The following is a 13,862-nucleotide window of genomic DNA, read 5'->3' on the forward strand; positions in this document are numbered from 1 at the left end:
TTATTAAAACTATAATACCGCAACAATTATGCTCAGGGACCGTTCAGTTTTTACGGCCTGGGGGGGGGGCGGCAAAATCTTGTCTCCGGTGTTCAAAAAAATATAGACCCCCCTGCAATTTTCGTGAAAAAAGATGACCCCCCTCTTTGTCAGACGAAAAAAATTGATGACCCCCCTTCGCTGAAAAATAACCAAAACCCATATTTACCCGCACGGTTCAGATTTGAACTCCGGTACGCGGCGCACTTTATACCTGTAGCAGAGATGCCAGTGCACAAACTTCTCAGCCACATCCATGCAAACGTCTGTTAATTAGGACAACTGTAAGGCAATTTTTAACTTCATTTCCATAGACAACTTATGTCCATGGACATTGTATAAAGTGAACTTATTGGAATGGTTCGCCAAAGGCAACCCTCCGGTTAAGAATGTCATGGGCCATTATGTAAAGCCAACTTTATTCTAGCTTGTAAAGAGTGTCATGGGCCATTACGTAAAGTAAACTTTATTGGAGTGGGCCGCCAAAGGCGGGCGCCTGTTAAGAGGGTCATGGGCCATTACATAAAGTCAATTTATTGTAGTGGGCCGCCGAAGGCGGCCCGCCGGTAAAGAGGGTCGATCATGGCCATGGCATAAATTGAACTTTATTGTAGGTATTATGTTTTTGAAAATGTGGTAACCCCCCTTTCCTACCAGTGAAAAAGCGATGACCCCCCTTCGCGGATTCCAAAATTACAATGACCCCCCTGGATTTTGCCGCCCCCCTCCGGCCGTAAAAAACTGAACGGTCCCTTAGTATATTGCCAGTTACGGTAACAAGCTTAGACTCTAATTTGAGAAAAAACAGATTAGCTGTGGCAGTGTTCGTTATGTAAATAAAACGCTCATTACTCGTACATCTCAACAGTTTGTGTGTGTTTCTCCCGATTTTCTCGCCATTTATGATCTTCGGAAGAGTATTTGATGTAAATACAAAACATCTAGTCTCCTGCTTGATGCAAGTTCGTCAACATGAATAAAAATCGCCCGGAAAGTCCTATCACGATCGGTTTTGAACGTATAGTGGTGTTTACACCATTCTTTGATTATCTCTCTTCCGATTTTGGCCTGACAAGCGTAACTCCAAAAAAAATGAGGTTGGAGTAGGGTGCACAGATCGGTCTGATTTTTTACCAGATCACAGTAGCAATACATATCTGTAAAACAGTATCTCAGATTTTCGGTAATATTTCTGGAACAAGAGAAATTCTTGCTGAAGTGAATGAAACCCGGTAATTTATTCAAAAACCCAGAGTTGTTACTTTCACACCTTATTGTGCTGAAAATAAAGGGAATAAAAAAAATCTGGGACACCGTTTTTCCCAGAGTACTCAATTGCTGATTTCTGTTCAAAGATCTCAAGTCGCCATAATCCTTGAACAGCTAATTTTTTGAAGTAAAAAAACTCAAAAACGCATATTTTTGAGAGAAATGGACACAGACACAGTGATTTTGGAAAATAAACATTTTTCATAATGTTGAGATATAGGGCTAAAAGAACATATATAATGTGTAGGGTCCAAAAGTGAAATTTATTGAGAAAAAGTGAGTTTAAAATAAGTATCATCTAACGTGTGTCTCTACCTTAAGTTAATTGGAATGGTACTTAGTGTTTTTCTTGCTCCTTGATTTTGAGACAAATCTGGTTTGTACCAATCTGATTAAAATAAGTTGTAATATACACATGCAAAAGCTGGCTAGGTCGCTTTATGTTTGCTCCGCTCGTAGTCTAGACTACTTTTATAACCCAATCCTAACAAAGTCATACAGTACAACTGGCAAAGACAGAACATATCATCTTGACTTTATTCGTCAACTTGGAGCTTGTCATTTTCGCATTTAACATCTCTTCATTTGTATTCAGAAATATAACATTATGTTAAAACATTGGCGAGACAATTACGACACATGACAATAAATGATTTTCAAATCTAAGAATAAAATTTAAGAGCATTTGTGAGGAACGACCAATTCGACAAAATGGCGGAAACGCTCTGAATGGTGATACCAAGGCGTATGCTTTTTTCAGTTATTGCTGTTCATTTTTTCTAGTTTCCCATTTTTTTTCAATTCTTCAGTGATTAATCATCATAAGTTTTCATCTTTTTGTCCTATTTCCTTGTTCCTGTTTTGTCTAACATTGAATCGAACTGAATTGATTTGATATCTAGGAATGTTTATTTGAAAAATCAAATCGTCGTCTTCTTTTTCTTTTTCTTTTCTTTTTCTTCTTCTTCTTCCGCCATATTGGATAGACGTACAGAAGAAGGGCTCCTATTTGTTTTGTTTTTCTACAAGTGAGAAGTGCCATCCTTCGTCAATTGTCATCAGTTTATGTTGTGAGTAGTATTTAGTTCTTTTGGGTCTTGTCTCCGGTCCGGTTTCATCTTCGATTAGGTGGATTTCCTTCGATTTTATTTTTTGTCATTTGTTAACCCGTGGTCGGCAATATGGCCGCCCGGGAGGACAAGCCATTTCGGAATCTGACACGCAAGCATGCTGTCAGGTGTACTAATATTGAAGGTGTTCCCGTTGAAAGCTATGTTGAAGAGATTGCAAAGAAAGTCGGAAGTGAAAATGTTATTGCTGCTTCTAGAATGAATAAGTCCGTTGTTGTGTTTTTAGCAACACTCGGTAATGTTGAAATATTGTTGAATCGATGTTTGCTTTGTGTGATTAACTAGTCGACGTGGAACACATGGTGAAACCGGCTTCAAAATTAAGTCTGTCAAATGTTCCTCCTTTCATTCCTGATGAAGTTTTGGAGGAACATTTATGGAAACTTGGCAGAGTTGTTGGACATTTAAGAGCAATCCCTCTTGGTTGTAAAAATGCTTCGCTGAAACATGTGAAGTCGTTTAGACGACAAGTTCATGTTTTGCTACACAATGAGAACATCAGTGTGTAATTCAGATCAAATATGATGACCGTTTCTATTCCGTTTATGTATCTGTAGATGAACTGCGTTGTTTTCACTGTGGACTTAAAGGTCATATCCGTAAACGTTGTCCTAACTATCATGATCATAGATCGTCAGAAAACAACGATAATGACACTGAAAATGTTCAAAAAGACAATAATTGTGTGGATGAAAACTCAGGTTTAATGGATGTTGTCGAAAGTGAAGCAAATGCAAATGAAGGTGTTAATCAGCATATCAATACGACAGAAATTAACACCTCAACTTCAAGTAACGCCTCAACGTCAACTCGCTTTGTCGAAAACAATGAGCACAATCAGAGTCCGCTCACAAAGTCACATCTGTTGATGAAAATTCTGTCGATCAAAGACCTCTCACCAGTAAAAACAGTCAACCCACTGACGCTCAAGAGAAAGAAAAAGGTGTTAACTCTGCTGCAAACGTTAACGTCCATGCCGATGAAGACAGGGTACGAATCAATGCTTCGCCTTCATATTCTCCGCTCCCCTCTACTCCCGTTTTATCATTCGACCCTCCTTCTTCGTCATCATCTTCACTTATTGAATCTCAATCGCTTGAGTTTCCTGAGACTCCTTTTTCAGATATCAATGTAAATGAGTCTCAGGATTTGTTTATTTCTCAGTCACAGTCTCCAAGAAAAGCTTCTCAAAATCAGCTTATTTGGTCAGGAGTGAAAACATCAAACTCCTTTGATGTTCTCAGCGAAATGTCTGATCATGACAATGAGTCTGTTGCGTCTGAAATTTCTGACTTATCAGAATTTCTAGAAAAGCTACAAATCAAGCCGTCTAATTTGCTTGAGATTTTAGAAGACATTAAGGCTCTGAAAATATGATAGAAAAATGTAAAGATTACTGCTCAGATTTTAAGGTTCTCATAAAGTCATTTGCTAACTTACGCAGGTCAGATATTGTCACTAGTCACAAAAAGTTCGTATCCATAAACTTGTGGCAAAGTTACAACAACATGTTAGACAATGTAAAAGCTTGGCTATTACGAAACATGGGAAGTAAAATCGTTCTTGTTTTTGCTTGTCTAGTGATGGCAAGTTTCATTTCTTGGAACGTAAATGGTTGCCATGATTCTTTGAAACGGTATAACATTTTGTCTTCGTTGAAGTCCAATCATTTGCTGATTTTTATTTTTTACAAGAAACTCATTCTACAGTGGCTAATCAGGCGCAATGGCAAGTAGTTTGGCGCGCGCCTATTTATTTCTCACATGGTACTAGTATTCTGCTGGGGTTGCAGTGCTGTTTCCACGTAACAAAAATGTTGATGTTGTTTCTGTAAAAAGTGTCGTCCAAGGTCGTCTACTTCATTTGCATATTAAAATGGATGACACTTCCTTTCATTTGCTTAATATTTATGCTCCTTCAAGTGGAGATGATCGTTGTATTTTCTTTGAAAGTCTTCGTAAATTTCTCCTTGATTTTGATCTTGATAATGAAAATATTGTCATAGGGGGCGACTTTAATTGTACTCTTGTTCCTGATTTAGATAGGTCGTCTCATATTGAACCACATTTAAAGTCTTCGCAAGTTTTTTCTTCTCTTGTTCATCGCTGTAAGCTTTCTGATGCCTGGCGTTATTTTCATAAGCAGGCTCAAAATATTACGTGGCAGAGAGGAGAGCAAAAAAGTCGCATTGATACTTTCTTCATCAACAAGAGGTTGACTTCGAAAATTAAATCTGTGTCTATTGACTCTCCTACTGATTTATCTGATCACTCTCTTGTTTCTCTTGTTTTAACTATGAATTCGAGTGTCAACAAAAATCCAGTTTGGTGTCTCAATACCAGTCTTCTTAACGATGAAAATTACTGTACTTTAATTAAGGAATTCTGGGAAGGTTGGCGTAATGAGAAGGATAGGTTTTCTTCTCTTCAGTCTTGGTGGGATATAGGAAAACAAAAGATTAAAGAACTGAGTCAGCAGTACAGCGCTGAACGAGTTCATCACTTTAAACGTTCAAAACAAAAGCTTATTGAGGAAATTCGTACTTTGGAAACATTGATTCATACTCAGCCTTCTCTGGAAACAAGATATCATCAGCAAAAAGACCTTTTAGACAGTTTTCAGAAACTTGATACCAGAGGTGCAGTTATTCGTTCTCGTTTTCAACAGCTCAATGATTCTGATACTAATTCACAGTTTTTCTTTTCTCTTGAAAAATACAAAGGCTGTCGTAAATCCATTACTCATCTCCAACGTGAAGATCAAACAATTACTGAAAATCAGAGAGAAATTCGTCAACTTACTCGCCAGTTTTATCAAAACCTGTTTACTGCTGAGCCTGTTTCACCTGAAGCACAAAATACTTTGTTTCATGATCTCCCTCAATTACCTGCTGACAAAGTTACGCAACTTGATGAACCCATTAGTCTTGATGAGTACACCTTTGCACTCAAGAACATTGCGAATGGTAAAACACCTGGTGTTGATGGCATTCCTTGTGAATTTTATAAAAAATTCTGGTCTCTATTGGGGAACGATTTTCACCAGGTTTTTCAAAAGTCAATTTCCGATGGCCTTCTTCCAATGTCCTGTCGTAGAGCTGTTATCACACTCCTTCCGAAACAGGTGATAACTCCCTTCTTAAGAACTGGAGACCTATCAGTTTGCTTTGCTCTGATTATAAAATTTTCACTAAAGCTTTATCGCTTCGCTTAAAGCAAGTTTTCCAAGATATCATTCATGTAGATCAAAGTTATACTGTTCCAGGCAGACAGATTTTTGACAATATTCATTTAATTAGAGATTGCATTCATTTTCATAACGACATGAATCTTCCTCTTGGTATTCTTTCTTTAGACCAGGAAAAAGCTTTTGATCGTGTCAGTCATCATTATCTTTTTCAAACTCTGCATGCGTTCGGGTTTGGTGAAAATTTCATCAATTTTATTAAACTTCTGTATACTCAAACTGATAGTCTTGTTCGTGTTAACAGTTCCCTTACTGCTCCAGTTCAATTTTCACGTGGTATAAGGCAAGGTTGCTCATTATCGGGGCAGCTGTATGCAATTGTTATTGAACCTCTTTTACACAGAATAAGACAAGATGACAGTATTCAAGGTGTTATGATTCCAAATTCAAGTGATCGTAAATGTAAACTTTCAGCTTATGCTGATGACGTTAATACTCTTGTAACTTGTGATACTGATTTTTTGAGGTTTAAATATTGGTTTTCTGTCTATGAGCATGCCAGTAATGCAAAATTAACTATCGTAAGTCCCAAGGTCTTTGGGTCGGCTCATGGCGTGGGCGTGCTGATCATCCGCTTGAAATTCTTTGGAATAGTATAGGTCTCAAAGTCCTTGGTACTTATTTGGGTAACAGTAACGAGTATTTTTCAAAAAACTGGAGTGAGTGTGTTACAAAGATTGACAATAAGTTATCTTGGTGGAATAGATATGCTCCTGCTATGTCATTCCAAGGCCGTGTTATCGTTATTAATCAACTTGCTGCAACTAAACTCTTTCACCGTTTAATTTGCCTCTGTCCTCCTGCTTTTATCATTGATGAAATTCAGCACAAATTTCTTGATTTCTTCTGGCAAGGAAAACATTGGTTGCCAAGTCGTACAATTTTTGCTCCATTGAAGTTAGGAGGGCAAAATCTCATCGATCTCTCTTCACGTGTGAAAGCTTTCAGATTAAATTATCTTCAAAGATACTTGTATTCAGGTCTGGATCATCCTTCATTTTGTTTGCTGATTTTTATTTTCGGAATGTTGGTAATCTCAAGTACACCTCTCAACTTTTACAGTGAATTATCAGTCTGTTCCAGATTATCTTCCTAATTTTTATCTTGAACTTTTGAGAGCCTGGAAGTCATGTATTTTCCTGAGAAAAGGTGGACCCCTTTCAATCAAAGATATCTTCCATGAAGCCCTTTTTTTTCAACGATTGTGTTAGTTTTTCAAACCCTCTTGATAGTACTCTTGTTAATCACTTTATCAATGCTGGCATTACAAAAGTTGGAGATCTTTTTGACCCTTTCCAAAAATCTTGGCGCTCCCCAAGCCAGTTTAAAAACATTGTTTCTATTCATTCAGATAGAATTTTAACAAATACTGTCAAGACGTTGGTTGATTCTATTCCCTGTGATTGGAAAAACAAAATCCAAAGTTATTTTGAAGAGGAAATTGATTTGGATGACGTTCATTCTTGTCATCGTCCTTCGTATTCTTTCGAACTTATTTGTAAAGACACTGATGACCATATTATTTTGAATTGTCCTTTGTATAACTTTGAAATGGGTAGCATTTATAAATTCTTGATTATGTCAAATTTTCATAGGAACAATAAACGTCAAGATACAGTTTGGAGAGATCTGCTTTCACTTACTGAAAATATCAAAACTTTGTTCACTTCTTGTTATCTCAGTCCAATTCCAAAAAAAGAAGGAGATCTTCAATGGCGTCTTCTCCACGGTGCGTACGCAACTGGCTCGTTTATGTTCCATTCTGGGTATAGCTCATCCTCTGATTGTATTTTCTGTAGTGCCAGAGATGACCTTTTACACATATTTTTAGAATGCCCTCGTCTTTCTCCCTTGTTCATTCTCCTTCGTAAACTCTGTCACCTTTTTCTTGGTCAGGAATGCAAGATTTTATTCTGGTGGTTTGTTTTAGGCCCACCCTTTGATAAATCATACATGGACAAGAATACTTTTGCGCTTTTAAATTTCCTTTTTACGACAGCTAAAATTGCAATTCATGTAACAAGACGAAATGCAATTAATGGTCATGATCCCTCAATCAGTAATATGCTTGTTTCTGTTTTTAAAAGGCGAGTTTGTGCTCGCATTTTAGAAGAATATAATTACTTCACGCTCAATTCAAACATAAGTGCTTTCAAAAACATTTGGTGTATTAATAACGTCATTGCTTCTCTAGAGATTGATGGAACTTTTACTATTGATTCAATTTTGTTGTAAAGAAAATGCTTTCACTTCTAAGCACACTTTCCCTTTTGCCAAATCCTATCTCGTCCTGGGCACCGTACTCCTCACGGAATGGAAGGGGGTGGTCAGTTGGGAGGATTCTTCGTAAGCATGTACATGCCAACGAAAAGTTTTCTCAATATACCCCTTCTCATTGGCGGTTAGGTGGCTTTTTTCTGCAAGATGTAAGGTGTTCCTGTCCTTTTTCCTCTCAAATTTCTGTCACTTTTTCTTGTTTCGGATGTTTGTTTCGCTTTCTCCTATTCAGTGGAGATTTTTCATGCACCTCGCATCTTGCCTTTTGTCATTAACAAAATTGTGCTTTTTTTCAGATTTAATTGGTTTCCTTCCCCATGTTGCAAGTGATATAGCTACCTGTTTGCCTTTTCACCAGTTCTCTCCGTTACGCTCCAGCATCAGTATCATAGCCATTTTGCAGTTTTGCTGATTTTTTACAGTCCAATTTTGTTTAGTATTTTCAGTAATTGACCATCATTTGCCATAAAGCATTTGTCAGATTTCATTTTTGCTTTTTGTCTCAAAATTTGAATTGTTTTGATATGTACTTGTCTGTACAGGAGACTATTTTTAGTAATAAACGTTTATTTGAAAAATCTTCTTCTTCTTCTTCTTCTTCTTCCGCCATATTGGATAGACGTACAGAAGAAGGGCTCCTATTTGTTTTGTTTTTCTACAAGTGAGAAGTGCCATCCTTCGTCAATTGTCATCAGTTTATGTTGTGAGTAGTATTTAGTTCTTTTGGGTCTTGTCTCCGGTCCGGTTTCATCTCCGATTAGGTGGATTTCCTTCGATTTTATTTTTTGTCATTTGTTAACCCGTGGTCGGCAATATGGCCGCCCGGGAGGACAAGCCATTTCGGAATCTGACACGCAAGCATGCTGTCAGGTGTACTAATATTGAAGGTGTTCCCGTCGAAAGCTATGTTGAAGAGATTGCAAAGAAAGTCGGAAGTGAAAATGTTATTGCTGCTTCTAGAATGAATAAGTCCGTTGTTGTGTTCTTAGCAACACTCGGTAATGTTGAAAGTATTGTTGAATCAAAGTTTGCTTTGTTTGATGAACTAGTCGATGTGGAACACATGGTGAAACCGGCTTCAAAATTAAGTCTGTCAAATGTTCCTCCTTTCATCCTGATGAAGTTTTGGAGGAACATTTATGGAAACTTGGCAGAGTTGTTGGACATTTAAGAGCGACCCCTCTTGGTTGTAAAACTGCTTCGCTGAAACATGTGAAGTCGTTTAGACGACAAGTTCATGTTTTGCTACACAATGAGAACATCAGTGGTGTAATTCAGATCAAATATGATGACCGTTTCTATTCCGTTTATGTATCTGTAGATGAACTGCGTTGTTTTCACTGTGAACTTAAAGGTCATATCCGTAAACGTTGTCCTAACTATCATGATCATAGATCGTCAGAAAACAACGATAATGACACTGAAAATGTTCAAAAAGACAATAATTGTGTGGATGAAAACTCAGGTTTAATGGATGTTGTCGAAAGTGAAGCAAATGCAAATGAAGGTGTTAATCAGCATATCAATACCACAGAAATTAACACCTCAACTTCAAGTAACGCCTCAACGTCAACTCGCTTTGTCGAAAACAATGAGGCACAATCAGAGTCCGCCATAAAGTCACATCTGTTGATGAAAATTCTGTCGATCAAAGACCTCTCACCAGTAAAAACAGTCAACCCACTGACGCTCAAGAGAAAGAAAAAGGTGTTAACTCTGCTGCAAACGTTAACGTCCATGCGATGAAGACAGGGTACGAACCCCTGCTTCGCCTTCATATTCTCGGCTCCCCTCTACTCCCGTTTATCTTTCGACCCTCCTTCTTCGTCATCATCTTCACTTATTGAATCTCAATCGCTTGAGTTTCCTTAGACTCCTTTTTCAGATATCAATGTAAATGAGTCTCAGGATTTGTTTATTTCTCAGTCACAGTCTCCAAGAAAAGCTTCTCAAAATCAGCTTATTTGGTCAGGAGTGAAAACATCAAACTCCTTTGATGTTCTCAGCGAAATGTCTGATCATGACAATGAGTCTGTTGCGTCTGAAATTCTGACTTATCAGAATTTCAAGAAAAGCTACAAATCAAGCCGTCTAATTTGCTTGAGTTTTTAGAAGACATTAAAGGCTCTAAAAATATGATAGAAAAATGTAAAGATTACTGCTCAGATTTTAAGGTTCTCATAAAGTCATTTGCTAACTTACGCAGGTCAGATATTGTCACTAGTCAACAAAAGTTCGTATCCATAAACTTGTGGCAAAGTTACAACAACATGTTAGACAATGTAAAAGCTTGGCTATTACGAAACATGGGAAGTAAAATCGTTCTTGTTTTTGCTTGTCTAGTGATGGCAAGTTTCATTTCTTGGAACGTAAATGGCTGCCATGATTCTTTGAAACGGTATAACATTTTGTCTTCGTTGAAGTCCAATCATTATGCTGATTTTTATTTTTTACAAGTAACCCATTCTACAGTGGCTAATCAGGCGCAATGGCAAGTAGTTTGGCGCGCGCCTATTTATTTCTCACATGGTACTAGTAATTCTGCTGGGGTTGCAGTGCTGTTTCCACGTAACAAAAATGTTGATGTTGTTTCTGTAAAAAGTGTCGTCCAAGGTCGTCTACTTCATTTGCATAATAAAATGGATGACACTTCCTTTCATTTGCTTAATATTTATGCTCCTTCAAGTGGAGATGATCGTTGTATTTTCTTTGAAAGTCTTCGTAAATTTCTCCTTGATTTTGATCTTGATAATGAAAATATTGTCATAGGGGGCGACTTTAATTGTACTCTTGTTCCTGATTTAGATAGGTCGTCTCATATTGAACCACATTTAAAGTCTTCGCAAGTTTTTTCTTCTCTTGTTCATCGCTGTAAGCTTTCTGATGCCTGGCGTTATTTTCATAAGCAGGCTCAAAATTTTACGTGGCAGAGAGGAGAGCAAAAAAGTCGCATTGATACTTTCTTCATCAACAAGAGGTTGACTTCGAAAATTAAATCTGTGTCTATTGACTCTCCTACTGATTTATCTGATCACTCTCTTGTTTCTCTTGTTTTAACTATGAATTCGAGTGTCAACAAAAATCCAGTTTGGTTGTCTCAATACCAGTCTTCTTAACGATGAAAATTACTGTACTTTAATTAAGGAATTCTGGGAAGGTTGGCGTAATGAGAAGGATAGGTTTTCGTCTCTTTAGTCTTGGTGGGATATAGGAAAACAAACCATTAAAGAACTAAGTCAGCAGTAGAGCTTTGAACGAGTTCATTATTTTAAACGTTCTAAACAATTATTATTCAGGAAATTCGTATTAAGGTATCCTTGACTCATACACAGCATTCCCTGGAAACAAGATATCATCAGCAAAAAGACCTATTAGACAGTTTTCTGAAAAAAATATACCAGAGGTGCAGTTATTTGTTTTCGTTTTCAACAGCTCAATGATTCTGATACTAATTCACAGTTTTCTTTTCTCTGAAAAATACAAAGGCTGTCGTAAATCCATTACTCATCTCCAACGTGAAGATCATACAATTACTGAAAATTAGAGAGAAATTCGTCAACTTACTCGCCAGTTTTATCAAAACCTGTTTACTGCTGAGCCTGTTTCACCTGAAGCACAAAATACTTTGTTTCATGATCTCCCTCAATTACCTGCTGACAAAGTTACGCAACTTGATGAACCCATTAGTCTTGATGAGTACACCTTTGCACTCAAGAACATTGCGAATGGTAAAACACCTGGTGTTGATGGCATTCCTTGTGAATTTTATAAAAATTCTGGTCTCTATTGGGGAACGATTCTCACCAGGTTTTTCAAAAGTCAATTTCCGATGGCCTTCTTCCAACGTCCTGTCGTAGAGCTGTTATCACACTCCTTCCGAAACAAGGTGATAACTCCCTTCTTAAGAACTGGAGACCTATCAGTTTGCTTTGCTCTGATTATAAAATTTTCACTAAAGCTTTATCGCTTCGCTTAAAGCAGGTTTTACAAGATATCATTCATGTAGATCAAAGTTATACTGTTCCAGGCAGACAGATTTTTGACAATATTCATTTAATTAGGGATTGCATTCATTTTCATAATGATATGAATCTTCCTCTTGGTATTCTTTCTTTAGATCAGGAAAAAGCTTTTGATCGTGTCAGTCATCATTATCTTTTTCAAACTCTGCATGCGTTCGGGTTTGGTGAAAATTTCATCAATTTTATTAAACTTCTGTATACTCAAACTGATAGTCTTGTTCGTGTTAACAGTTCCCTTACTGCTCCAGTTCAATTTTCACGTGGTATAAGGCAAGGTTGCTCATTATCGGGGCAGCTGTATGCAATTGTTATTGAACCTCTTTTACACAGAATAAGACAAGATGACAGTATTCAAGGTGTTATGATTCCAAATTCAAGTGATCGTAAATGTAAACTTTCAGCTTATGCTGATGACGTTAATACTCTTGTTACTTGTGATATTGATTTTTTGAGGTTTAAATATTGGTTTTCTGTCTATGAGCATGCCAGTAATGCAAAAATTAACTATCGTAAGTCCCAAGGTCTTTGGGTCGGCTCATGGCGTGGGCGTGCTGATCATCCGCTTGAAATTCTTTGGAATAGTAAAGGTCTCAAAGTCCTTGGTACTTATTTAGGCAACAGTAACGAGTATTTTTCAAAAAACTGGAGTAAGTGTGTTACAAAGATTGACAATAAGTTATCTTGGTGGAATAGATATGCTCCTGCTATGTCATTCCAAGGCCGTGTTATCGTTATTAATCAACTTGCTGCAACTAAACTCTTTCACCGTTTAATTTGCCTCTGTCCTCCTGCTTTTATCATTGATGAAATTCAGCACAAATTTCTTGATTTCTTCTGGCAAGGAAAACATTGGTTGCCAAGTCGTACAATTTTTGCTCCATTGAAGTTAGGAGGGCAAAGTCTCATCGATCTCTCTTCACGTGTGAAAGCTTTCAGATTAAATTATCTTCAAAGATACTTGTATTCAGGTCTGGATCATCCTTCATTTTTGTTTGCTGATTTTTATTTTCGGAATGTTGGTAATCTCAAGTACACCTCTCAACTTTTTACAGTGAATTATCAGTCTGTTCCAGATTATCTTCCTAATTTTTATCTTGAACTTTTGAGAGTCTGGAAGTCATGTATTTTCCTGAGAAAAGGTGGACCCCTTTTAAATCAAAGATATCTTCCATGAAGCCCTTTTTTCAACGATTGTGTTAGTTTTACAAACCCTCTTGATAGTACTCTTGTTAATCACTTTATCAATGCTGGCATTACAAAAGTTGGAGATCTTTTTGACCCTTTCCAAAAATCTTGGCGCTCCCCAGCCATTTTAAAAACATTGTTTCTATTCATTCGCATGACAACTTTTCCCCACACAGACTTAGACGTGGTGGCTGAGACCAATCTCTATTGAAATTGGTCTCAGCCACCCCGTCTATTAAAATTCATGAGTTTACTTTTCTTGTTTACGTACATACCTATATCAGATGGAAATCTGAGGATTTGCGATTACATCAGGTTGACAACCCCCCACACGAGAGCAATGAATGTAAAAAGTGTGAAAGACGCTCCCACCTAACTATCCAAAATGTTTTTGTGTCGAGTTTGTGTTTGATTCGTTTCAAAAATGTGTTCCTACATTCTTATCCGATTGTTTGTGTTAACAAAAATGTTTTTTTCGCCTCGGATATTTGTAGGGAAGTTTGGATCAGTGTGTACGGTAATGTTTTGTTTGTGTGGGGAAAGCTTATGGCGAGACGCAGCCGGACCTATTGTGTTACAGAGTTGATAGAGTGGCCCTTTGACGCTTGCGTTTCGAAACCCGAGTGTGGTTTCTCATCAGTCGCAGTGTAGATTCTTTCCTTAGTTTGTGTTTGTGAAAAATTATTTTAATGCA

Source organism: Ptychodera flava, chromosome 1, assembly GCF_041260155.1.
Source record: "Ptychodera flava strain L36383 chromosome 1, AS_Pfla_20210202, whole genome shotgun sequence".
In the NCBI taxonomy this organism is placed as follows: domain Eukaryota; kingdom Metazoa; phylum Hemichordata; class Enteropneusta; family Ptychoderidae; genus Ptychodera; species Ptychodera flava.